The sequence below is a fragment of the Polypterus senegalus genome, chromosome 15 (genome assembly GCF_016835505.1).
Source record: "Polypterus senegalus isolate Bchr_013 chromosome 15, ASM1683550v1, whole genome shotgun sequence".
Classification (NCBI taxonomy): Eukaryota; Metazoa; Chordata; class Cladistia; order Polypteriformes; family Polypteridae; genus Polypterus; species Polypterus senegalus.
In genome coordinates this window covers 106,954,802-106,980,117 of record NC_053168.1, presented here as the reverse complement: position 1 = coordinate 106,980,117, position 25,316 = coordinate 106,954,802, and the positions used below count along the sequence as shown (strand labels likewise).

General features: G+C 40.4%; 1 protein-coding gene across 1 annotated transcript in view; it reads right to left on the bottom strand.

The window, feature by feature from the left end:
• Positions 1 to 25,316, bottom strand: part of itga9 (integrin, alpha 9) — a 336,927-nt gene that overhangs the window by 193,603 nt on the left and 118,008 nt on the right. The window lies entirely within an intron of this gene.

Sequence of the window (25,316 nt, the reverse complement as noted above, 5' to 3'; positions counted from 1 at the left end):
AACAGCACAACTGGTTTAGATGTCTTTATTGGGCAAGAAGGCTGGTCAGACATACAATATCACAAGTCTTTGTCCACTGGGTAATGCCACGGGGCACTAGGGTGGCTTTTTGTCCTCTACTAGTTTCATCATTTGTATTGCATTGTTGTTTGCTTTAAAGATACCCTGTAATAGTTTTGCCTGGGAAATGTAATGTTAAAGAATAAAGACTGTCTGGCTGGAAGTTAGAAGTGGGACACAGCTGGTGACGAGGTGTTGAAAGACTGATAATTGAGAAAAGTTTATTATGTGCGGGTGATACAATCCGGCCAAACTCCACAACAACACTGGATTGAGCTTAGATACGAGTGTCCCCAACAAAAGGGAAGAGGTGGAGGTGATGGAAAAGATACAAAATGATAAACCTTGTCAATGAAAAAAGTGACTTCACTTCTGGCAATGCCGTTGCAGTGTCAGACAGCTCTGATACCGCAAAGATCACAGGGCTCTTAAATGTGCCAGCACACCAACCACGATGCAAAGCTGCCACTTGAATTTGTTAGGGAGCCGGCCATAGAATTTGACTGAGACACATCTGCTGTCCATTTCTACCTAGACACTGCAATTTCAAGAAATCACAGGAGTCTGCACTGTGCTGTGTGCTGTGCTGTGCTGTTATTACCCAACACCTTCATCCAATTAGTCTCAGCAGACACTGCCTGGAGTGCAGAAGAAAGCCACTGGGGTCTCATTCCTGTGCAGCCAGTCTCATCTGCTGACCTCCAGGTCACATTCAGATCCTGTTTACTGGGCAGCCAAATAAACAGATTTATATACATATCAGGCCCTGGAATGTAAGGAAGAAAGCCGTCTCATTAGGCGCCAGCACACTGGGTGTGGTTCATTTACTAGAAGACCAGCAGCTTCAGAAGAAAGGTAGCAAAAAGACTTGTCCGTATGAAATGTAGACATGTTTACCATCATGCCTACACAATCTGAGAGGTACTTCAGCTGTTCAAGTCGGTGCCACCCCCACTCTGCATTATTGCCCACCTTAACATAAATCCTGTTCCAGTGGAGGAAAAACTTCAAAAACATCTCCACGTCCTCCACGACCTGCCAGGAGGTGCTGCAAGCTTGAACTATGGATTTCTCAAAGGTCTCAAACCACCAGGTTCATAAGGAATGTACTGCAGCTGCCATGTGTCCACTAACTTGGCTCAGTTATCAGTTACACCTTGTTGGATCTTTTTGAAGGAGGGGAGTCAAACTGGAATTTCACAAGCTCATTTATTAGAACCCTGTTGGCAATGATATCATTTAGTACTGTGGATCATTGTGTATAGCTGCAGGGAAGGGATCACATTCATAACTGAATTATATTTAAAGACTTTAAATATTTAATGCTGATCAATATGGTTTTGGGGTCATTTGTTAGTCTCATTAACATTTTTACAAAGAGCTTATGGAACTCTATAATCAGTAGAGAAGAACAGTAAACTACTGTAAGTCTATTTCCACCACCTTAAAAATAAAACTCTCATGAGCAATATTTTTACCAGCATAATTACCATGTGATCAAATTATATGATTACCAGTAACGGCTCACTGCACGATACTTGACTTGAGCATTCATAGTTTTCATACTCTTCCCCAGTACGTTTAGCATTTGTTTGCTCAGAGGATGATGCTCCTGCTGCTTCCAGAGTAGCTCTTCATTTCTCCACCCTAGCGGCTGACTTCTTCTCTTCTTTCGTCAGCATCTTTTCGCATTAAAACTATTAAGTTAGTGTTTGTGTTGCAATTACTTAGTAAGTTTTCTTCAATTTTTCCTTTAAGCTGGCACTTAAGTCTTCAATCTGCCTGAAGAATGATTTAAGATATGAACAGCTAGGTGAAGTGACAGAGAAGGTGGTAGGGATGAGAATGGCACCCGTACGCATGCGCCACACGGCTGCCCTACTGGCCGGTGCCGAGAGTTGATCCTACAATAAAATAAAATAAAAATAAAAAGAGGAATAACCTTGGAGGCCAACCATCACTCCAAAAGTGGATAGTAGACATCACGTAGTATATGTGTACCAAATTTCAGGTCAACAGGTGAAATGGTTTGCAAGCCGCAGGTGATTTAAAATCCTGGACAGAAATACGGACAGCCACGGTAGCGTATTATATAAGTAGATTAAGAAACATAGTAATGTGATAATAATAATGCACCCTAAGAGTCGGGACCATTGGTTTTTAGTTCTATTTATGGTGCTTCTCCTTTTTCTCATCCTTATCCATTATTAATTATTTAATAATTAATACCTAATCTAAGACATTTCAAACTATTCTATCAATATAATTTGCTGCTGTGCAGTGATATTTTGTTATTATGAGACAATCTCTTATTATCATATGCAGGGTTACTGCGTGGTGTAAGCCGTGTCACACACATGCACTTGGGAGGCAGGCTAAGGACTTTACTGAGGGCAGGATATGAGCGCAGGCTTTGCCAAAGTGCACTAACCTTTCTTCTCCCTCTTCTGATCATCCGAGGAGTAACCAGCCTAAAAAGCTTTCTCCAGTTCCTGTGCCCCTTTCCTAGCCACACCTCCCATCGATGTCACTTCCTGCGCTTTGATTTTGGACCCACCCCTTCCTCCACTGTCTCTATAAGAACCCAGCACCTTCCCTCCTCAGTTTGTCCCTTTTTGGACACGGAACCAGAGAGTGCTCTGGAGCTAATTATTTCTGCATTGTGTGCTACAATATAAAGGGGCAGATCCCCGAACCTTTTTCTGCTCTCCCTTTGTGGTTTGACAGCCAATAAGGCGATTGTCTCAGGTGGCACTTTCGTAAGGGTGGCATTTTCCTGAGACAATATAGATTTTTTTTTAATATCACAAGATAAGAATGCGAAAAATGAGAGTTAAGTATGAACCTGGAGGATTATATTCATTTTGGGGCAAACTAGCTTTCTCATTCATGATGGTACTGTACATGGTGGCTGCCTTGTTGGTAAGGTAACTGGCTGAACCCTTACTGTTTTTATGTGGCTTGTGTTTTTCATTGTAACAACAATAACCTCATTACGTGTGCCAGGTGATGGCGGCTACTTGCTCAGACGCTGCCACCTTACCCCTTTCCCAGACCCCCAGAATGCAAAGGAGAGGTGTTACAATGTAGTGCACGATCCTGCACTCTCATTTGCAGAGCACAGGCAGATACTCTTAAATTAAGGTGATGGGATTACGAAACATCAGGAGGGAGCTACCAGCCAATGAAGTTCTAAAGCATTGTGTATTCATATGCATGAGGCTGATTAACATACTCATTAGGTGTTTGAGGGTGGCATTCGAAACATGTTCACGTACGCATATCTAGAAGGTGATTGTGATTATTAAAGGGTAAACAGTGTGTGCACACCAGGTTTTTGGCATGTGTATATTCCCACACTCGAATCCGCGAAAAGTTTTATAAATGAGGCCCCTGGACAGTATTTAAAACCAGACCACCAAATGGAAAATGTAGGATTAATGTAGGATAAAGCAAAGTTCTACATTCAGGCAAAAGAAGCATTGGTTATGTTTACAAGATGGGTAGCACTAACTCTAAAAAATGATTAAGGTGTTGACACCGATGCAGCATTGTCACTGTCTAAGCATTGTGCAGAAATAACTAAAAAGGTAAATAACATGTCAGGGTATGCCATACAAACTTTTGACTATAAATCTATGGACATTATGATTAGACGGTATAAGGTTCTAGTGAGACCGCATCTGGAATACAGCGTGCAGTTCTGCTTGTCATACTAAATAAAATAAATAGCAGAAGACTGTGTAGACTAAAGAGCATGCTCTACTCTGAGAAGCTCAGGAATTAATCTGAAGTCTTAGGCAGAGAAGAATGAATGGCGTCTTCCATATTCTTTTAAATAAACAGTGAAACATGTGCTTGAGGACCCAAGCTGACATTAAGAAGAAGTGCATTGAATCCTGAAGACAGGAAGCACTTTAGCATACAAAGGGCTGTAGGAATCAGAAACCAATATGTCATGTAGATGACATGGAAACCTTGAGAACCTTTAAAAAGTATCTGGATAAGATATTGGGACAATGTAGCTATTTGCTAGCCAAATGAGTTTGATCAGTTGTATCAAGCAACTGGAGCTATTTTGCAAAACCATTTGGCAATGGAGTGCATAGTTTCCATCAGGTTTTGAATTGCGGTTATTTCTGTGTCACATTTGTGTTCATATCTCTCCCGTAGCAATATAAATTATTAGGGTTTACAAGGCCATTTTCATGAACCAATATTACATAGCCAGATATCTGTCTAGTAATCTTTTCATATAAATGAAAAATTCATCTTTATTAACAGCCAAAAGGTACACATCGTTCTTTTAATCAGCGCATGTAACATGATAGAGGAGAAGCCTTTCTATATTTTCCATGTATAATACATTTATAAGATGACAGAAGAAAAACAGATGCAACAGGTGGAGGTTTAAGGCCATTTGGGTCCAATGAAGAATTGGGAGGAGTGACAGTAAAGTGGCCTGTGTTAACTTGGTGATTGCTGCATTCTTTTTGTAATTCATTTTTCCATTTACAACTTCACACACTGTTCATTTTTACAAACATGAAATATTGACTAAACCTCAAAACATCATCAATTGCAGACACAATACTTACCGTGCCTTCAGAAAGCATTCAGACAGCTTCACTTTTTTCATAATTTTCAGTGTTGCAGCCTTGTGTGTTGCTTGATGTGAGAAAAAAATGAATGTAAATGATTTTAACAAAAGGCTGCAACATAACAAAGGTGAAAAAAGTGCAGTGGTCTGAGAACCTTCTGTACATACAGAATCTATTGGGTTGTCGGTTCAGGGTGTACAGTACATATGTGTGCCGCGCAATGGGCTTCCATTCCATTTTCATAAATTGTAAAGCGTGTGCAAGCAATATGCATAAGTCAAACCTGTTTAATCCAGCTCAGGGACACCGAACCTATCCCACCAGAGTCGGCACAAGGAAGAACCAGTCCTAGGCCTACTCTTTCACACACACACACGGGATTATTTTGAATTGTCAGCCAACCTACAGTAAGTCACACATCTGTGTGATGTGGGAGATAAAAATGAATACTTTGGACAAGACCCCCACACTGTAGTGGAAAAGGGCAATCTCCTTATGGATGGTGTGATATTTAAACCTGAGACAGTTAAGCTAAATTGCCAAGGAGGTTACATAAAAATAAGCTCAAAAACTGTTTTCAGTTGAAGAAAATGAAGATTATAAGATTACAGTTTATTTTAAGGATTATTTGAGTACTAAACCTGCACTTCTGATTACACTTCTGAAGAAGATGAGAACTTACCAGCATAATTTTTAAAGGATGAAACTGCTCTACACAAGACTTCATTTGGTCACATTAGATAGATAGATAGATAGATAGATAGATAGATAGATAGATAGATAGATAGATAGATAGATAGATAGATACCGTATATGCTCCAATAGTGGCCCCGGGCATTTATTTGCAAAACTAGCCTCGGCTCCCAGCGCTTAATAGAGACCGGCTGCTATTAGAGACCGGCCATTATTAAAAAAAACATTCAGAACGCAATATTTTTTTCGGCGTGTCGGTACATGTAGGTACATAAAAATATTGGCTAATATTACAAAACAGCTATTTTATTTGAATTTCACATGCTGCATAAGACTGTTAAAGATAAATGGCAATCTTTCTGTACCTTTCGCTGCTATTCGTCGTCCGGATCCGCAATGACGGCTTCGTTGTTGTCCAGTTCATTATCATCTTCCTCTACTTCCAGGTTTGTCCGTATTTTGGTCAAACCGGCACGAAAATTAAGCAGTTTTAGAAACCGGTATATCCGTATTTCTTATATTTGCAACGTGCTGACATGCACATGTATTACACACGTAAAGATACAGACGCTTAGAATGTACGCTAGTAGGCAAATATCAAAGACCCGGCTACTGTTAGAGACCGGCTACTATTTGGCCGCGTCCCCTCTGAAGCCCGGAACTTATTAGAGACCGGCGATAAGAGACTCAGCGTTTATTGGAGCATATACGGTAGATTAGATAGATAGATAGATAGATAGATAGATAGATAGATAGATAGATAGATAGATAGATAGATAGATAGATTACATGTACTCATTTAGTTTCATCAGTTCTCCAAGGACACATGAAACCCCTGTAGATATGGAAAGGACAAAAAAACTCCCCACAAACAGTCATCAGACTTGAATTTAAGCAAGTATTTCTAAAGTTGTGAAGCGGCAGTACTAACTGCCCCATCATAATATCCCACCTTCTAATAGGTGCAGTATAAACTATAGTTTATTGTCATGGAAGACCTTCTGGATATACAACACACTGAGAAGGGCCTTTTCCCAGGGAGTTCCCCTAAGACTGCTTTCAACTTGACACTAGTGGGTTAAAGCCATAAATGTTCATTGGATTCCCTGTGGCCATTGGACATGTGGCAAGTCATCACCCCTTCCCATTCCTCCACCTTTTAAACTCTGTGCCACCTCATGCAGGCAGAGCTAATTAGCTGGGCACAAGTTAGTGGTGAAATTACCAGTTAATGTCTCACACGGTCGAAATAATAACAGGAATTCTGTTCCCACCTTTGCGAGTCTCAAAGTCACTATAAATAAGCACTCAAGAGGGTGCTTTTTAATTTTGACCGCAGATGGCATTCATTAGCATTCCACAGATTATGAATGAAAGGCTGGCTCAAGAGCAGAGACACTCTAGTAAGACAAATGGCTGAACAAGGGGAAAGGTGGGGGAGCAGGGGCAGAAATGCAATGGCTCTTTTTTTTTTATCCCTAGCAAAATTTCATGCCATTAACTCTAATTTCTTTAAACCACACAAGTCTCCTCTTACAAAACCCAGACTCAAAATGATACAGCCCAAGAAGAAAATACAGAATGGTGAGTGCTTTCCCAGCCACGGGTGCCCACCTCTCCCCTTTAGACAGACATGTTAGACCAAATATCTTGCCTTGTGATTTTCGGTAAGTGCATATGACCCGCTACACTTTAGAATTCTCTGGAAACCAGGGTGGGGAGATATGGATGTGCTAGAGAGCCAGGGAATGTATTAAAATTAAAAGTATCACATCCACGGTGCAAGAGAAAATAAACTACAGTTCCACTCAATTATATGACACTCTCATAAAGAGGCGTGGACTTTGGTAGTAGTAGCAGTAGTTGTTGGATTTTCACGTGTACAAGGCTTGTTAAGAATTTAAAAGAAAAAGAAGTAAAAATGTCACCACATTTTTGGTACAGTTTTAATTTTTAGGCACACCACAGTCCCACAGATCTGCTGGCTATTGTGAGGTCTACTTAGATTTCCCAATATTCTCACCTCTTAGAGATGGCCAACTTTCTATCTTTTTTTCCTTTCATCTGTACTGTTAAATATTTTTAACACATTCTTCTCATTTACGGTAATGGTTTATTCCAGTGCCACTGCTAAATTACACAATGTACATTATCATTCTTTGTCATTCACATGTGAATGGGTCAGCTGCTGTAAAAACAGCCCAGATGAGATTACCTTAAAACTCTGATGCTGCTGATTGCAAAGAAAAAAAATTTATTTAACAATTAAAACTAACAGAGAGAAAAACAAAATGTCCTTTGCCCTATGAAACATGCTTGTCGTGAAATGTAGTTACTTGCAGAAGTGTCCACTTTTAGATATATTCGCATATAATGCACAAAGCACCTATTGCGATAGCCAGGTCTGTCATTCTGTCACCTTGTCTGTCCATATGAAATAACTCAGCCCCGTGATGAACTAATTTTGTTGAAATGTGGCACACTTATTCATCTAGGAAAGTTGTTGAGACAGTTCAATTTTTATTCTGATATCTTAAACAGATTGTGCTGTACACAGTTTCAAAAATTTTAAAATCACCCTCTGAAAAGCATGGGCAAATTTGCAAACTTGTCCATCTTAAAATTCTGTGCAGCTTCAACAACAATTTAGTTTATTGTTTTGATTTTACATTGACAGCGGTTATGCCAGCTTCCTCCTCTTGATCACTTCTGATAGTCGCTAGTGACGGCAAACAGATCCCCAATACAAGTTCATGAAACACAAGCAGGCTGCATGCCTGAATAGGAAGTTACTCGCTGTCACTGGATTTTCAATGGTTACTTGAGTGCACAAGGGACTGAAAATTTCCACCAAAAACTCCAGTGAGGTGCACACGGAAGCCTCAGTCTCAGCAAATTCTTTCCGCTTTATGAAGTCTTCTCAGTGACTCGAGTGCAAGTAAAACAGAACAAGTGTATCACCACCTCAGTCCTCCAAATGCTTTAAGGTGTAATAGATAAGTTAAATGATATTCCTAAAACTAAAAGTATAAAATGCAGGCAAGGAGAACAAAATGTTATCTAGCTATGAATGATTTACCCTGTGACGTAAATAAATATTGACTCAGTACTAACCTTTCACTAAACCAGCCTCACAGCACCTTTACCTGCAGACTACAAGGTTTCACTATTTCACTGTCACTATAATTTACCAGGGTGACAAGGGCAGTCCTAATTTCAGGCCATGCGTCCTGATAAATAACTGAAGAATATCAAAATGTCCTGGTTTTAACAGGGTGTCCATCTAATAAAGCATTGCTCTGCCAAAACAAACATCCTCAAAGTACTGCATATGAAACTCCAAGGAAGTCCTCCCCCAACTATACCCTAACCCCTCTTTCTTCAATGTAATTAGTATAAAGGTGTGATCCAAGGTGGAAAGGTCGATTAAGGACTTGCGTTAAATTTGAAAAGCACTGTGATGAGGACCAAGAACCAGAAACAGATAGTACTGCCATCTGTTTTTTTCCATATCAGTCACTGGGTGGGATTCTATGCATTAATTTTTTAAACTCTTTTTTCCGTGCCCTAGTCTCTCTCTGATGATGATGAGATAAAGCAGACATTAAACAAATGAGGAAGGGCTTTATGTGTGGGCATACATGCTACACAAGCATCCCAGTTTGGGACTTTGAAAATCTGGTCTCCCTATAATTTACCATCAGAGTGCCACATTCACCTTATATCCATAACGGTCACTCGCTGTTATAAAGTTTGCTTTTCACTTCTGTTATTCCCTAATAACATTTGTCATGAATAACTGAATAGCTTTGCAAGTCTGGTTTCATAAAAATGATAAAGATCAGACATGCTGAAGCAAAGAAGGAATTCATAATAAAAAAGTTGTTTTTATTATTATTATTTTTTAGGTTATGTTAATTGACAATTACAAATTATAGAGTGTGTGTGTGAGTGAGAATGGTCCCTGTCATGGACTTGTTTTGCCCAATTCTGGTGACACAGCTTTTTCCTGTACTGCAGGTTTTAAAATCTACTGTACCTACTGACCTCCATCCGTTGAGGGCTTCAGTGCACAGTTGTCAATCATACCTGAATGTTATGCCATGTGTACATTTCTTAACTTAATATTGTTTTACAATCTAGTTTACTCTGTAAATCTCTTTGTGATGATGCATGACGTTAAAGGAATTATATAAAACAATGAACGTCAAGAATACATGGACATCGGGACAACACCTCCCAATCTGTTCATTGTGTCTTTGCAGGACCAGATGATGTCGTTTCCCCATCTTGGAGAAAACCAGCCCTTGAAGGATGAGTGGTTGTGCCCCACAAGGCTCAGCTGAGGGAGGGGCAGTGTCACAGATGGTCGGGTTCCCTGTCAAGCCAGGACACCATTTCACTGAGAGGACCAGGACAGCAAGCGTAGGCAGCACAGTACTTTCCCCGGGACATTAGATAGCAGCCCCCATGGGTTGCAGTGGTGCCTCGGATTCCCGCAGGGCTTCATGGGAGTTGGAGTTATCTACAGCCCTGATGGGATCCAGGAGTGCCGCCAGGGGATGCTGCAACAGCTGCTGAGTTCTCTTGAGCGGGTTTTCCGCCACACCCAGAAGTGCTGCTTTAAGTAGGTCAACAAGCACCTGGAGCACTTCCAGGGGCATTAAAAAAGGAGCCAGCAGTCACCACTCCAAGAGCCAGAGTCGGGAGTAGAGGGGCTAAGCTTGCCGGAGAAGAATGGAGGAGAAAGAGGAGGAGAGGAGAGGAGAGGTTAGGAGCACGCACTGATACAGCGCATTGCCGCACCCACCACACAACAAACCACCTCAGGATCCAGATTAGGACCCGAGTGCAGCCATGGGAAAGAAAGAAAGTAAAGTATTGTTTAGAGGTGATTTCTGCTTTGGACTGTTTTGTGGGCTCATTGGGATGGGGAAGACGTTCCACACAAGCGAAGAAAAATAAAAAGCATCTTTGTTTTTTATAAGTGTGCCTCCCGTGTCTGTCTGTGTCGGGTTAGTGCTGGTATAGCGCCATCTATTGTCACAACATGTAGTAAAGCCTTAGATTGTACAGACGGAAATCTTGTATACAAATGACACTGCGATAATATCCAGCTTCCTTCAAAAATGAGTTATAATGCTCAGTTTCAGAAAACGAAACAAAGGATGCTGATAACAGCTACATATAACATTCTAACATTTGCCTAATCTAATTCAGGATTGCAGATGGCCAGAATTTATGCCAGCAGGATTGGGCACAAGGTAGAAGAGAGCCCAGGACAGGGGACCAGTCTGTCACGGGGCCAACTCACCCACATTCACACATGGCAAGTTAGGAACTACCAATTCACCTGCATAATCTTAGTTAAAATCCCTTTTACTAAATTATTAAAAATAAGACAGACAGTGAGTTGAAACAATCACACAAAGATCTGATGTACTGTTCCTCAATCTCCCTTATTGAATTTTTCACCATCAATTGAAAACGTGATGTCTATAAATCTAAGACCAATAATAAAAACAAAGGTTCAGTTATGGCAGACACACAAAATAGCTGGTAAATCCAAGCCTCCATTACTGGAGTATCTTAGTGGTTGTGTCGCCCTACTACAGACCAGTTAATTATGCCTTTTTGCCAATCTTCTTACTCTTTAGTCTGTCATTACTTGTACGTTTTGTCTAATGTGACATAGCCATTACAGTCCAAAGATACTTTGTTAGGTGACCCTAAATAGGCCTGGCGATAATAAATATACCATGTGAGGGACTGACATCTTGTCCAGCATTAGCTCCTGCCTTCCATTTGTTCATTGTCTTTACTATGTTTCTCTGTCCAGCTAACTTAAAAAAAAAGATAAAAGCTTGAAAAAGCAGATATGAAAAAACTAAGGCAAAAAAAAAAGATCCCCTAATCAAAGGTTGCTGCTGTTCTAATAACAGGATCCACAGCTGCAATGCCGCACCTCTGGCATTGTGGAAGATGCTAACTGAGCGCTTTAAAGAAGCCTAGTTAAAAAGTGATACTGTTAGTGGAAGTGAATCTCCCGTGTTTATCTATAATGGTCTGCGACAGAAAGCCGCATACCTACTCCTGGAGCCAGCGCAGACTCCAGTGCCAGCAGGCGGCAAGGTTGTGCTTTGAAGGACTTGCGCACAGCATAATTCCACGCTCGCCAGTGGTATGCTCTGCCTCATTTCTCTTTGCGCTGTCCATCATGCTGAAGATGTTGCAGCACATCTGGAAAGTATATGATGGGTCAGTAAATTTGTGCGAAGGTTATAGGGTGTGAAATGTGAAGCAGCAGCCTTCTCTGGAGCAGCTTGTTCACATTAAAATATATAAGCCATGAGCTTTGCTCTGAATTGAGAAGAACTGATAAGGTAACTGCTGCATGGGGCAGTTTGTGTAACTCTTTACATTATAAAGTGTTGTTAATGACTGTTTACTGAGTATTCTATTTGCATGGTTGTTATGACAACATGTACTTGTTTAATAACAATTTAATGCATTGCCCAACCCAAAAATCTCTATTTTATGTAATGTCGTTCATACCAGGAACTTGTACATGGCACTTGTCAGAGGTGCCAGGAGCAGCGACTCGGTCGGGACGCCATGAAGGACCGGAAGAGGGCGTGCGCCCGCCTTGGATCACGTGGGGGCTGCCACCCTGGTTGCTTTGGGGGCCACGGGTACAGAGCTTTGAAGCTCCACCCTGTAGGGGCCCGTGGTCACCGCCAGGGGGCGCCCCCATGCCTTTGGAGCCCTGGACCTCAGCACTTCCGCCACACCAGGAATTGCTGGGGGGAAGAAGAGCAGGGACACCCGGAGTGCTTCCGGGGATGCAGCCAGCACTTCCACCACACAGGGGCATGTCGGCGGGTGATTGCCGGAACCCACCTGGAGCATATCCGGGTGATAATAAAAGGGGCCGCCTCCCTTCATTCGAGGCAAGAGTCGGGAGTGGAGTGGACTGAGCTGGAGAAGAGAGAAGGAGGCGATCTGAAGAGAAAGGCATTGTGTGGCCAGGACTTTGGGGACTTTGGGGGTTTTGTGGTGTGTAAATATTGTAAATAAACGTGTTTGTGGGTGACATGAACGTGCCTGCCTGTCTGTGTCTGGGCCAGTCTCCACACACTTTACAAAGAAGGCAAAGTTGCAATGTGCCTAATATGCATTTAGCAAAAGTGGCCATTTATAATTCAACATAAGACAAGTCTAAGAGATGTGAAAGGCTGCAACAGAATATTTATTTGCAGTTTTGTCCCTCTTCTTGATTTTTCTTTTGCATTGCACTGCAAATGTTTTCTTGTTTTTTATTGCCGTTTTATGTTCTTATGTCTAAGAAGGTCACAGTTAAAGATTTTTTATGGCAGGACAGCAACTTAGTGACAACTATTATAGGCAGTGTGGCCTTGTAGTGACTAAGACACTAAACTATTGGTTTTCAGGTAGTTAGTATAATCTTTAGAACATGAGAACAGGCCATTCAGCCCAATGAGCCTGCCAATCCTATTCCCCTAAACCCTCCAAAATGACAAACAGAGGTTTGAAGTTTCCTGGTTTATTGAATGAAGAAAAACATTACAACATTTGTGTGAAATCTGCCCTTAACAATTTTTTCAAATATGTCTCCATGTTCTTGTTGAAAAAAATATTTTTAATTAAGAGTTAAGATCTACTGTGCTAACTCCCTTCATAATTCTACACACGTCGATCATGTCAACTCTTAAGCTCTGTTTTCTTAAAGTGAAAAGGATCGACTCCTTCAGTCTTTCTTCATAGCTCATACTCTCAGTCCTGGAATCAGCCTAGTTCCTCCACTCAGGACTTCCTCCAGTGCTGTTATGTCTTTTTTATAATATAGAGATTGAAACTGTACACAATGCTACAGGAGAGGTCTCACTAGTGAGCTATAATTTAAGCTTAACATCCCTTGACTTGTACTCCACACATTGAGATGTATAATCTAACATCCTATCAACTGTTTTGACTGCTTCTGTACACTTGTTGATGTTGATAAGAAGAAGAACACATTACATTTAAATAATGACTTTCTCACTACTAGCACTAGAGAGTGGGGAACCACTTCAACTACCACCAATGTGCAGCATACGTCTGGATAATGTAACGGCAGCCATTATTGTGCCCATAAACTCACCACACAAAAGCTATTTGGTGATAAAAGCATGGGAGAAAGAGACACAATTAGGGACAGGGGATGATTAGGGGGCCTGAAGGACCAAGCCATGGTGGGACATTGGAAAAAACCCTACTCTATACAAAGGATGCCCAGGGATCTTTTATGAAGACAGAGAGTAAGTTCCTTGGGTTTACATCTAATCTGAAGGACGGCACCATTTTACAGCACAATATTCCCATTACTGCACTGGGACATTGGGATCCACATTCAGACCACAGGGTAACCAGCCTTGCTTGCCTCTCCAACTAGGTCTGCCATCCAAGTACTGTATAGTGACAAGTCCACTATGACTCCTAGGTCAGATCTCCCATGTTGTATTCTAATCTAACATTTCTACTTCCTACATGTAATACTTTACATTTACTTACATTATATTATATCTGCTACAAATCTGTCCATACCTGTATGTGGTCCAATTCCCTCTCTAATACTTCAGCTGATTTGTCATTATCTGCTTTTTCACCTGGTTTAGTATCATCTGCAAACTTAACCTGCTTGTTTTTTATATTATTGTCCAGAGTGATGATGTGTATTAAAAACAGCAGCAGTCCCAGCATCAGAGCCGGTCAATCCATTAGGCGACATAGACGGCCACTTAGGACCACCATTTAAGAAAGCTCCAGACATCAAGGGGGACCCCAAAAGTCATCAAACTCTGATGATACTGGGTGGGTGCTGTTACCTCCTGGCCGCCTCTTATGAAAGTAGAAATGCACACGCACCCGTACAGCAAGGAGCGCATCCTCCTTAAAGTCTGTGGTATATTCATTTATACCACCGAAGAAGCGCATGCTCTGGACACTGAGGGGAACCAAACAGGTCGTCGAGGTCTAATAATACTGAATACCTCCTATGGACAACGAGGGGGCAACATCTAGTCTATTTGTTTTGTTTTTTTTTTTTTTTTTTTTTTATTAATTTTATTACAATCAATACATAGCAATCAAGTTTTACAAAAAAAAAAAAAAAAAAGAATTATGCTAAGAACAGATCGATCCCCACCCTTGAGAGAGAGAGCAAGCCAAACGGTGTAAAATTTAAGGCTTTTAAAAAATACCTAAATCAACAAATTCTCTGTGCTTTATAAACATTTCAAAATATTACTGATTAGATCCTGCCATGTTTTGAAAAAGTCTGCACAGATCCTCTAACTGAGTATTTGATTTTTCCAATTTTAAATAATATAACACATCAGTTTCCCACTGACTTAAAAGAGGAGAGTTTGGGTTCTTCCAGTTTATCAGAATAAGTCTGCGTGCCAACAGTGTAGTGAATGCAATCACAATTTGTTTGTCTTTCTCCACTTTAAGACCCTCTGGAAGAACCCCAAACACAGCTGTTAATGGGTTAGGAGGGATTGTGAGTCCAAGACTGTCTGAGAGGTAATTAAAAATTTTTGTCCAGAATAATGTTAATTTGGAGCAGGCCCAGAACATGTGACCTAGTGAGGCTGGAGCTAATTTGCAGCGTTCACAGGTTGGATCATGCCCTGGAAACATTTTGGAGAGTTTTAGTCGAGACAGATGTGCTCGATATATAATTTTGAGTTGTATAATTGTATGCTTTGCATATGGAGCTTGAGTGAATTCTCTGCATTGCTACTTTCCACTCCTTTTCTGATATATTAATTGAGAGGTCATTTTCCCAGTGTCCTCTTGGATCTTTGAAAGGAAGGGATTGTAAAAGGATTTTATATATTGTAGAGATGGAGTCTAACTCCTTGAAATTGAGCAATAATTTTTCCAGCGTGGATGAGGGTGCAAGATGAGGAAAATCTGGAAGGTTCTGTTTAACAAAGTTCCTGATTTGAAGATAGTGAAAGAAATTTGTAGCTGGAATGTTAAATTTGGAATGTAATTGTTCATAGGATGCAAAGACGTTGTCTATATAAAGATCTCTAAGCAAGTTAATTCCAAATTTTTCCAGATATTAAAACTGCATATGTTTGTGAGGGTTGAAAGAGGTGGTTCTTTTGCAGGGTGCCACAGAAAGAAGCTTCTCCGTCTTAAAATGCTTTCTACATTGGTTCCAGATTCTAAGTGAGTGGAGCACAATTGGGTTATTAGTGTATTGCCGATAACGTGTGTTTATTGGAGCACAAAGCAAGGAATACAAAGAAGTACTGCAGGATTTTACTTCTATTGCGGTCCATGCCTGTGTATGTTCTTCTATTTGTGTCCAGGTTCTTATCGACTGTATATTTGCCCCAGTAATAAAACTGGAAGTTAGGTAGAGCCATGCCGCCTTCTGCCTTTTGTCTTTGTAGGGTCGCTCTTTTGATGCGTGGATGTTTAGAATTCCAAATAAATGAGGTTATTGTTGAATCTAATTGCTTAAAGAACGATTTATTAATGTATATTGGTATGTTTTGAAATAAAAAGGAGCTTAGGAAGAATATTCATCTTAACAGTGTTAATTCTTCCAGCTAGTGTGAGATGAAGGGTTGACCATCTATGCAAGTCTTGTTTAATTTTTTCCATGCAGACGACGAAATTTTGTTGATAAAGAGCTTTATGTTTACTTGTGATGTTTACCCGAGGTATTTAAACTGTTCTGCAATGATAAAAGGAAGGGTGTCTAATCTAATATTATATGCTTGCGAATTCACGGAAAGAGTACACTTTTATTCAGATTAATTCTGAGACCAGAGAGCTTTTGAAATTCTGTGAGTGCTGCTAAGACTGCAGGCACAGAATTTTCTGGGTCCGATATATACAGTACCATGTCATCTGCATATAATGAGATTTTCTGTTCCAGTCCTTCTCTGCTAATCCCCTTTATCTGATCAGTATTTCGACAATGTATTGCCAGTGGTTCAATGGCAATTGCAAACAGCAGTGGTGACAAAGGGCATCCTTGTCTTGTGCCACGTTCTAGTTTAAAGTAGTCTGAGCAAATGTTATTGATGCAAACTGAAGCTTCTGGGTTAGTATACAGTAATTTAATCCATGCACAAATGTTCGGGCCAAACCCAAACTTCTCCAAAATAGTAAAAGGTATTTCCATTCAATCATGTCGAATGCTTTTCTGCATCCAATGATAATAATATTTCTGGGGTGTTTGATTTAGTTGGTGAGTATATTACATTAAACAGGCGTCGAAGATTTGAAGATAAGTGTCGGCCCCTAATAAATCCAGTTTGGTCTTGTGATATTACTGAGGGGAGCACTTTCTCCATCCTTCTAGCTATGATTTTAGAGAGTATTTTAACGTCGTTATTCAGAAGTGAAATTGGTCTGTATGATGCACATTGTAATAAGTCCTTATTTTGTTTTGGAAAGACAGTGATTAGTGCTTGGCGAAAGGTTTGTGGAAGAGATTGGTTATCTCTGGCTTCTGTAAATGTTGCTAATAGGAGGGAGCTAGCTGAGCGGAGAATTTCTTGTAAAACTCTGCAGGGTAGCCATCAGGGCCTGCTGCTTTTCCACCTTGGAGTGACTTTATAGCATCCAGTAATTCTGATAATGACAGAGGTTTATCGAGCTCCTCCACACTAATAGCGTCAATTTGTGGTATCTGTAATTTATCCAGAAATGCATTAGATTGTATATTGTCTTCTTTAAACTCAGTAGTATATAGGGATTTATAGTAGTCTCTAAAAGTGTACATTATATTTTTGTGTTCGATGATTTTATCTCCATTCGTGTTAGTAATTACGAGATTGCGTTGCATACATCTTGCTTGTGAATTTGTTGCGCTAAAAGCTTATTAGCTTTCTCTCCATGTTCATAATAATGATGTCTGGATTTGTAAATTAGTTGTTCGGTTTCTTTAGTTGTCAAGAGGTTTAATTCTGAATGTAGAGCCTGCCTCCTCTTATGTAGAGTCTCGCTTGGTAGTCTGGCATGTTCTTCATCTATTTTAGTAATTTCGCTTTTATCTCTGCTACTTTCTTCGCTCGGATTTATTTCTGTGGGAAAGATATGAGATAATCTGTCCTCTTAAGAAGGCCTTAAGAGTTTCCCAGAGTATTCCTGCAGAGATCTCAGGGGATGTATTTGTCTCTAGAAAGAATTCAATTTGTTTGGATATAAATTCAGTACAATTCTCGTCAGCTAATAGAAGCGGATTGAGACGCCATCTGCGGGTGAGTGTATGGGGCTTAGTAATTTCAGCTCCAAGATCATCGGAGCATGGTCTGAAATAACAATAGCATCGTATTTACAAGATTTAATCTTAGGCAAGAAGTTATTATCTATAAAGAAGTAATCAATCCTTGAGTAGCAATGATGTACTGGTGAGTAGAAAGAATATGTTCTTGAATTTGGGTTTAAAAACCTCCAGGGATCTGATAAGTTGTGATCAGTTATAAACTTTGTAATTATCTTTGCGGTGTTAGTTGCCGTTCCCCCTGTGGAGGAAGTCTTATCTAAAAGTGGATTTAGAACACAATTAAAGTCCCCAGCCATTATAAGTTTATGAGTGTTCAGATTGGGAATGGATGCAAATAAATTTTGTATAAATTCCTTATCATCAACATTAGGTGCATAAACATTTATCAAAATCATTTTACAGTTAGATAAGTCTCCCATGACCATCACATATCTCCCTTCAGGATCCAATACTACATCTGATGCTACAAATGGTACTGTTCTATGTATGAGAATTCCCACCCCTCTAGTTTTCTTTGTAAAACTAGAATGGAACATTTGGCCAGTCCAGTCTTTTGCAGCCGGAACTGATCCTTACTTAGTAAGTGGGTTTCCTGTAAAAATACTATTTTAGCATTTAGACCTGTTAGGTGAGAAAGTACTTTCTTTCTCTTTAATTCGTGATTCAGGCCTTTAACATTCCAGCTTACGAAGTTAACTGTCCCATCATGGAGACACTGATTCTGAGTTTTTGGTGTCATATTATAGTCTTAACTGGAAGTGAAATAGTTTAGGTCTTAATTTCCTATTCCCCCAAGAGTTGTTGCCATGCAGCTTATTATTACGTTGATAGTTATAATTATAAAGATTGAGATGATAGATTAGATATAGATCAAGCCTGCTCTCTTTCTCTTCCCCTTAACCCCCACCCTCCCTTTTTGCCTCCCCAGGTGAGGCTAAAACCCACTTCATGCAGTCCCAGTCCTCTGACATACCCAGAGACAGAGCACGTCCAAAGCACATCAAGCCCCCATGCAGTGGCGCTTTAAGGTTAAAAGATAGAGATATCTGTTACCAATATAGTCTTTAAAAGAGGAAAAAAAAAAAAAAAGAATTTTGCACTTAATATATATACATATATATATATATACACACATATACATACATATATATATATACATACACATACACATATACATATAATCTTCATCAATTTTAGTGCATTAAGATGATATCCCCAGATAATAAACCCAGGTGATGGTGTTAAAGATGTGTCCAAAACAAGCATAACAAGTCTTAATGCAGTAATAGCAATAACAGCAAACCAAGGGTATGATATTGAACAGTCTCATTTAGGGTACACATGAAATAATTAGAAAAGAAAAAAAGAGGAGGAAAACGTAATTAAGCACAATAAAACATAAACATTTAGCCCTAGTAATACTAAGTAATGATAAGTAATAAGTAAGTAATAATAATATAAGAATATGAGAATATATGCTGATAAAAACCCGTATTTTAAAACAAATAGATCAGACAGTAGATTATTAATCCTAGCTTTATCATTTACCGCCATGACTCACAATTATGTATCAGAATAGTCCCGGGATCAGCTTTCTTAACTCATTTTCTGCCTCCTCCTTGCTAGCGAAAACATAGAAATGACCCTGCCATTCCACTTTCAGTTTTGCCGGATACAGGAGGCCGTATTTGACATTGGCTTGCCGTAGCGCTGTTTAATATTATAGAAGGCGGCGTTTGATAGCTGTTGCTGGAGAGAAGTCAGGGAAGACGCGAATGTGGCAGTCTTCATATATAATATCTTCCCCTTTTTTCCTGAGGAGTTCCATCACCTCTAACTTAAATGATAATCGTTCAAAACGAACTATAAAAGATCTTGGTCGGGTCTGACGGTGTTTGATCAGCGACGCTGTAAGCCGCTGCTATCTCAGATTCTGCTTTAAAGTCGCCCCGATTATTTTAGAAAAAGTTCAGTTGCGAATTTCACGGGTTTAAACTTTCTCGATTCTCCGCAGCCTTCAATTCTGACATTATACCTTCTATTCCCATCTTCTAAAGCAGCCAGTCTGTCTCCAAGTTTTTCTCCGAGTTTTTACATTCAACTGACATTTACTGCTCTTTCCTCGGCACTGGCAGCTAGATGTTCGGCTATTTCGATCCGATTCGTGAATGTCTCACTAAGATGCTCCAATCGATCAGCAAGCGTGCTCAGTTTAACGAGTTTTTCTCAATGCGCTCTTCGATTTTACCCAGCACCTGTCGAAGTTCAAGTTGTACCTCTTGGCGCAGCCTTTCATTTGCCTGTTGGATTTCCTGTTTTAATTCCTGTTTCAGTCTCTCAAGTGCCTTTGCCGTTGCTTTCTCATTAGCCTTCTCGCTTTTCTTTATATCTTGCCTGAGCTCAGCGAGCAACACTTTCAGTTCAGATAGCTCAAATGTGCCTTCTTGTGCCGTAGATGAAGCAGCAGACTCTGCTGAAGCCGGTGTCCCGCTGCTCCAGTCCCGCGTAATTGCGTAACTGAAGCCGCGGACCTCCCGGCCTTTTCCAGTTTCAGGTAATCCTCTCCAATCGGCGAGCTATCCACATCTGCACTCACGATCGCACCTTCGCTCCCCTTTTCGCTCTCAGCCGGCGACGATGTAGCGGACCGTGGTCCCGAGGAGTCTGTACTTTCGCCCATCTGATCCAGGTCTGTCTCTGAGAGGCCGTATCTTGAACTAGGGCTTGCTGATCGCAGCTTGGATGTAGCTTTCGTCTTCGATTCTTTCGGACCCCCCTTCTTGTTGGCCATGTTTATATGTGTTTACATATACTGTAGCGGTCCCTCTCGGGTTGAATAAATACAGGATATCTCTGAATAATAAGCAAATAATATGAAAAATAGCACCACTGCTAGCGGAGCTCCACTTCAGACGTCCATCTCTCGCATCGGACGAGACCAATCATCCATCTATTTGACTAGTAATGCCCAGCACTACTCCCTAAGGTACACCACTTCTAACCTCACCTACTGCTGAAAAAATTCCCCTCACCATAACCCTTTGCTTCCTTTGTTGGAGTCGAGTTTGTACCCACCTACACACTGCGCCTTGAAATCCCACTTACTTTACTTTCATCACTGACCTTTCACGTATTACCTTATTAAACACCTGAAAATCCACATAAATATTATCATATGTCTCTCTGCTACTGTATGCATTTGGTGCTTCCTCATAGATCTTTATTACTGATTTATTGTTTGCTTCTAAGCCAAAAAGTTAACCTTTTTTTTAACTGTTTAAAATTTGAAACAATTGTACTGTTTCTGTGAACAGCCTTGGTATTCACGAAGGACAAGATTTTGTATGAAAGCAGTCTGTTCATTTATGAATCTTAAAAATGAACAGAAGATGCTCACAGGATGTTAGCTATCAGATTGTTTGCAGGCAGGGTGGGCCCCTAATAAATGAGGTCTTCAACATAAAACACAAAGATGCTGTATAAATTCTTTCAACTGACAAAAAGGTGATAGTGAGTAAATCCTTGCATCTGTCCAGACCACAACTGTAGAAGAATGCGGAAAAAACACCCAGTATCAGTAAAGTATCCTGTGGTTATGTTCATCCATTTGTCCACCGTTGAGCTCACTTGATCAATTCAAGGTGACTGGAGCCCAAACCACAAGGCAGGAAGCTAGATTTGATCAAACATCCATCACTAGACGACTATTTTAGAGGTACTTTGTAAAAGTCATGCTGGTTTGTGTGATGCTTCACAGTTCTCTCGTTCTACAATGAATTTCTTTTCAGAGGTTGCGTGTCCTTACCCTGCCATTGTGGCTTATTATCTCAAACTGCTTCACTTTTGGTGTTATCAAGCCATTCTGTTATCTAGAGACTAGGCAGTTCTGTTTGCTTGCTTGCCCCACAGACTCTTATGGAACAGAAACAGATAAGACACTTTGAGATCATTTACTGTTATTTCAGGAAGGGAATCACCAGTTAGCCTATATACGACATGACGAACACAAATAAAACACGTTATTGAATTCATGCACGTTCTTTTGCCAGCATAAATGAAAAAGGCTAGCCTACTAAAACATTCAAAATGATATCTCTGATATGGGAGAAACAGAAGTGAGCCACGGAGCTCATCTAAACCGTACTGCAGTACGGTGACAAATAAAACCTTTCTGTATGCAACTCCATTAAAATGTGCTTTTCATGTACAGGATAGTACAGCTATTGCTTAATTTTAAATTACAGGTGAAGCCACTTTCTGCGATGGTGGGGTCAATCTAGCACATTGTGTTTTACAGTTTTACTGCATTTAATGCCAATATAATCCCAGCTACAGGAAGCAAAAGAATAGTAAGCTCACGGATACAGCTTAGCCAGGTATTCTGAACTAAACTATAGAATGAAGAGTACAGAACATACTTTAGCAATATGGGGGAAGGAATTCAAAGTTTACCATTACAGCTTCATAGAAGCTGAGCATCTGAGCCTTACTGAGAAAAGAAAAGTACAACTTGTTCAAACTAGACGACTGAGATGGAGAAGGGCAGAGTGGGAAAGTTCTGCTAGTTATAATTCAGGCAGTGTAGCAGTGAAAACAAGAAAACAAACGTCTCCATCTTACACCACAGCAAGCCAAATTAATAGAAGAGAAAATTGCTTAATCACATTGTCAGTGGAAAAATGGGGTGGAACAGAAGAGAAAATATCTTCCAGTTACAAAATCATTAAGGCTGACAGGCTGAGCTATACAGAAAAGGGTGGAGGAAATGCCTCCCATGTACAACTCATCCAGACAGTACTGAGAGGAGCAATGGAAGAAAGACCTCCTGTAACACTCCAGTCAACTGTGCAATACAGCGGAAACAGAAAAGGAAACATCTCCCAGTTACACCTCAATTGGCTGAATTATAGGAGCAATAGGAGAGAAAACAGCTTAGCCATATCATCAGTGGGGCAATGGGTGAAAGTGAGTAGGAAACACCTTCTGGTTATGAGCTCATTACTGCTAGCCAGCTGAGCTTTAGGAAAAGGGGAGGAAATGCCTCCCAGATACCACTTGTTGAGACTGGCCAGCTGAACTAGCAGAGCGATACTAAGAGGAAATGCCCTCTACTGGCACCTGAACCACACCAGCAAGAAAAAAAAAACATGTATTTGCTAAACTGTGCCCCAGAACTCTAGCATGCAAAGTATGTATTTAGTAGGAATTCCACTTTATAAAAATAAAAATCCAATGTCGTACCAACATATGCCTTCAACATGAAGATGCAGTACTTAATCTTTAAGCAGTAAAAAAAACAATACTTTATAAATCAACATTCATAGGGCGTACAGAGCTTACTACTGTTTAGCTGTCACCAGAGGATCAAACACAACGTTTATTAAAATACAAGCCAAAGTACCTGGCTTTGCCTGGGTATATTTATTGAATGGGTTAAGAAAAGAAAGCAAATGTTTATGTGTTTTTTAATTGGGGACCCTGTTGTTATTGCTAGCTGTCTCATCTGTCATCCATGCTGTCTCTCTATCAATGCCCCTGCTCTCGTGAGTCAAGAATTTATTCTTTTGGGTCCCACTGGATTCAAGAATTGTGGCAAATCCTTGCTGGGTTGTAAGCATGAAAGATGTCATGTCTGACATGTCCTCTTAGTTCAAGGTGGACAGTTCGCAGTGCTTAAATTATAAAGAAAAGCTGACAAAGTAGGAGTTTAATAACAGCTCTTTGATTGTCCTATGTGCTGCGGGGGAGTTCTACTCTCAATCAGGCCTAACCTAACACCCCCCACAAAAACATATGATACTCATTTTTATATTACAGTAGATAAAAACAGCATGCAACATTGCCCAGGCAAGTAATGCTAAGCTCTGATCGGTTTGTCTCGTAGTCTGGTTTCAAACTGTTTAGATGTCTCACTTGCAGTATTCTGAGTCAGCAGGTGGCACTGATGTATAAAGTATAGTGCGCACAGAAGAACCCACTGGGACCCCCAGGGTCAAAACTGTGGGTTCTGAAGTAGTCAGTCGGGTCCATATGGTACTAGAGAACAGCTAGGCCAAATTAGGTCCAGGCTGGTCAAAGTGTGTAGGGTTATATACTGTAGGAAACAGACTGATATTCTTTTATATATATATATATATATATATATATATATATAGCAAAATACCAGCCATAGCGGTGAAGTAGTGTGTTAAAGAAGTAATGAAAAAGAAAAGGAAACATTTTGAAAATAACGTAACATGATTGTCAATGTAATTATGTTGTCACTGTTATGAGTGTTTCTGTCATATATATATATACAGTGGTGTGAAAAACTGTTTGCCCCCTTCCTGATTTCTTATTCTCTTGCATGTTTGTCACACAAAATGTTTCTGATCATCAAACACATTTAACCATTAGTCAAATATAACACAAGTAAACACAAAATGCAGTTTTTAAATGATGGTTTTTATTATTTAGGGAGAAAAGCAAAATCCAAACCTACATGGCCCTGTGTGAAAAGTAATTGCCCCCTGAACCTAATAACTGGTTGGGCCACCCTTAGCAGCAATAACTGCAATCAAGCGTTTGTGATAACTTGCAATGAGTCTTTTACAGCGCTCTGGAGGAATGTTGGCCCACTCATCTTTGCAGAATTGTTGTAATTCAGCTTTATTTGAGGGTTTTCTAGCATGAACCGCCTTTTTAAGTTCATGCCATAGCATCTCAATTGGATTCAGGTCAGGACTTTGACTAGGCCACTCCAAAGTCTTCATTTTGTTTTTCTTCAGCCATTCAGAGGTGGATTTGCTGGTGTGTTTTGGGTCATTGTCCTGTTGCAGCACCCAAGATCGCTTCAGCTTGAGTTGACGAACAGATGGCGGACATTCTCCTTCAGGATTTTTTGGTAGACAGTAGAATTCATGGTTCCATCTATCACAGCAAGCCTTCCAGGTCCTGAAGCAGCTAAACAACCCCAGACCATCACACTACCACCACCATATTTTACTGTTGGTATGATGTTCTTTTTCTGAAATGCTGTGTTCCTTTTACGCCAGATGTAACGGGACATTTGCCTTCCAAAAGTTCAACTTTTGTCTCATCAGTCCACAAGGTATTTTCCCAAAAGTCTTGGCAATCATTGAGATGTTTCTTAGCAAAATTGAGACGAGCCCTAATGTTCTTTTGCTTAACAGTGGTTTGCGTCTTGGAAATCTGCCATGCAGGCCGTTTTTGCCCAGTCTCTTTCTTATGGTGGAGTTGTGAACACTGACCTTAATTGAGGCAAGTGAGGCCTGCAGTTCTTTAGACGTTGTCCTGGGGTCTTTGTGACCTCTCGGATGAGTCGTCTCTCGCTCTTGGGGTAATTTTGGTGGCCGGCCACTCCTGGGAAGGTTCACCACTGTTCCATGTTTTTGCCATTTGTGGATAATGGCTCTCACTGTGGTTCGCTGGAGTCCCAAAGCTTTAGAAATGGCTTTATAACCTTTACCAGACTGATAGATCTCAATGACTTCTGTTCTCATTTGTTCCTGAATTTCTTTGGATCTTGGCATGATGTCTAGCTTTTGAGGTGCTTTTGGTCTACTTCTCTGTGTCAGGCAGCTCCTATTTAAGTGATTTCTTGATTGAAACAGGTGTGGCAGTAATCAGGCCTGGGGGCTACGGAA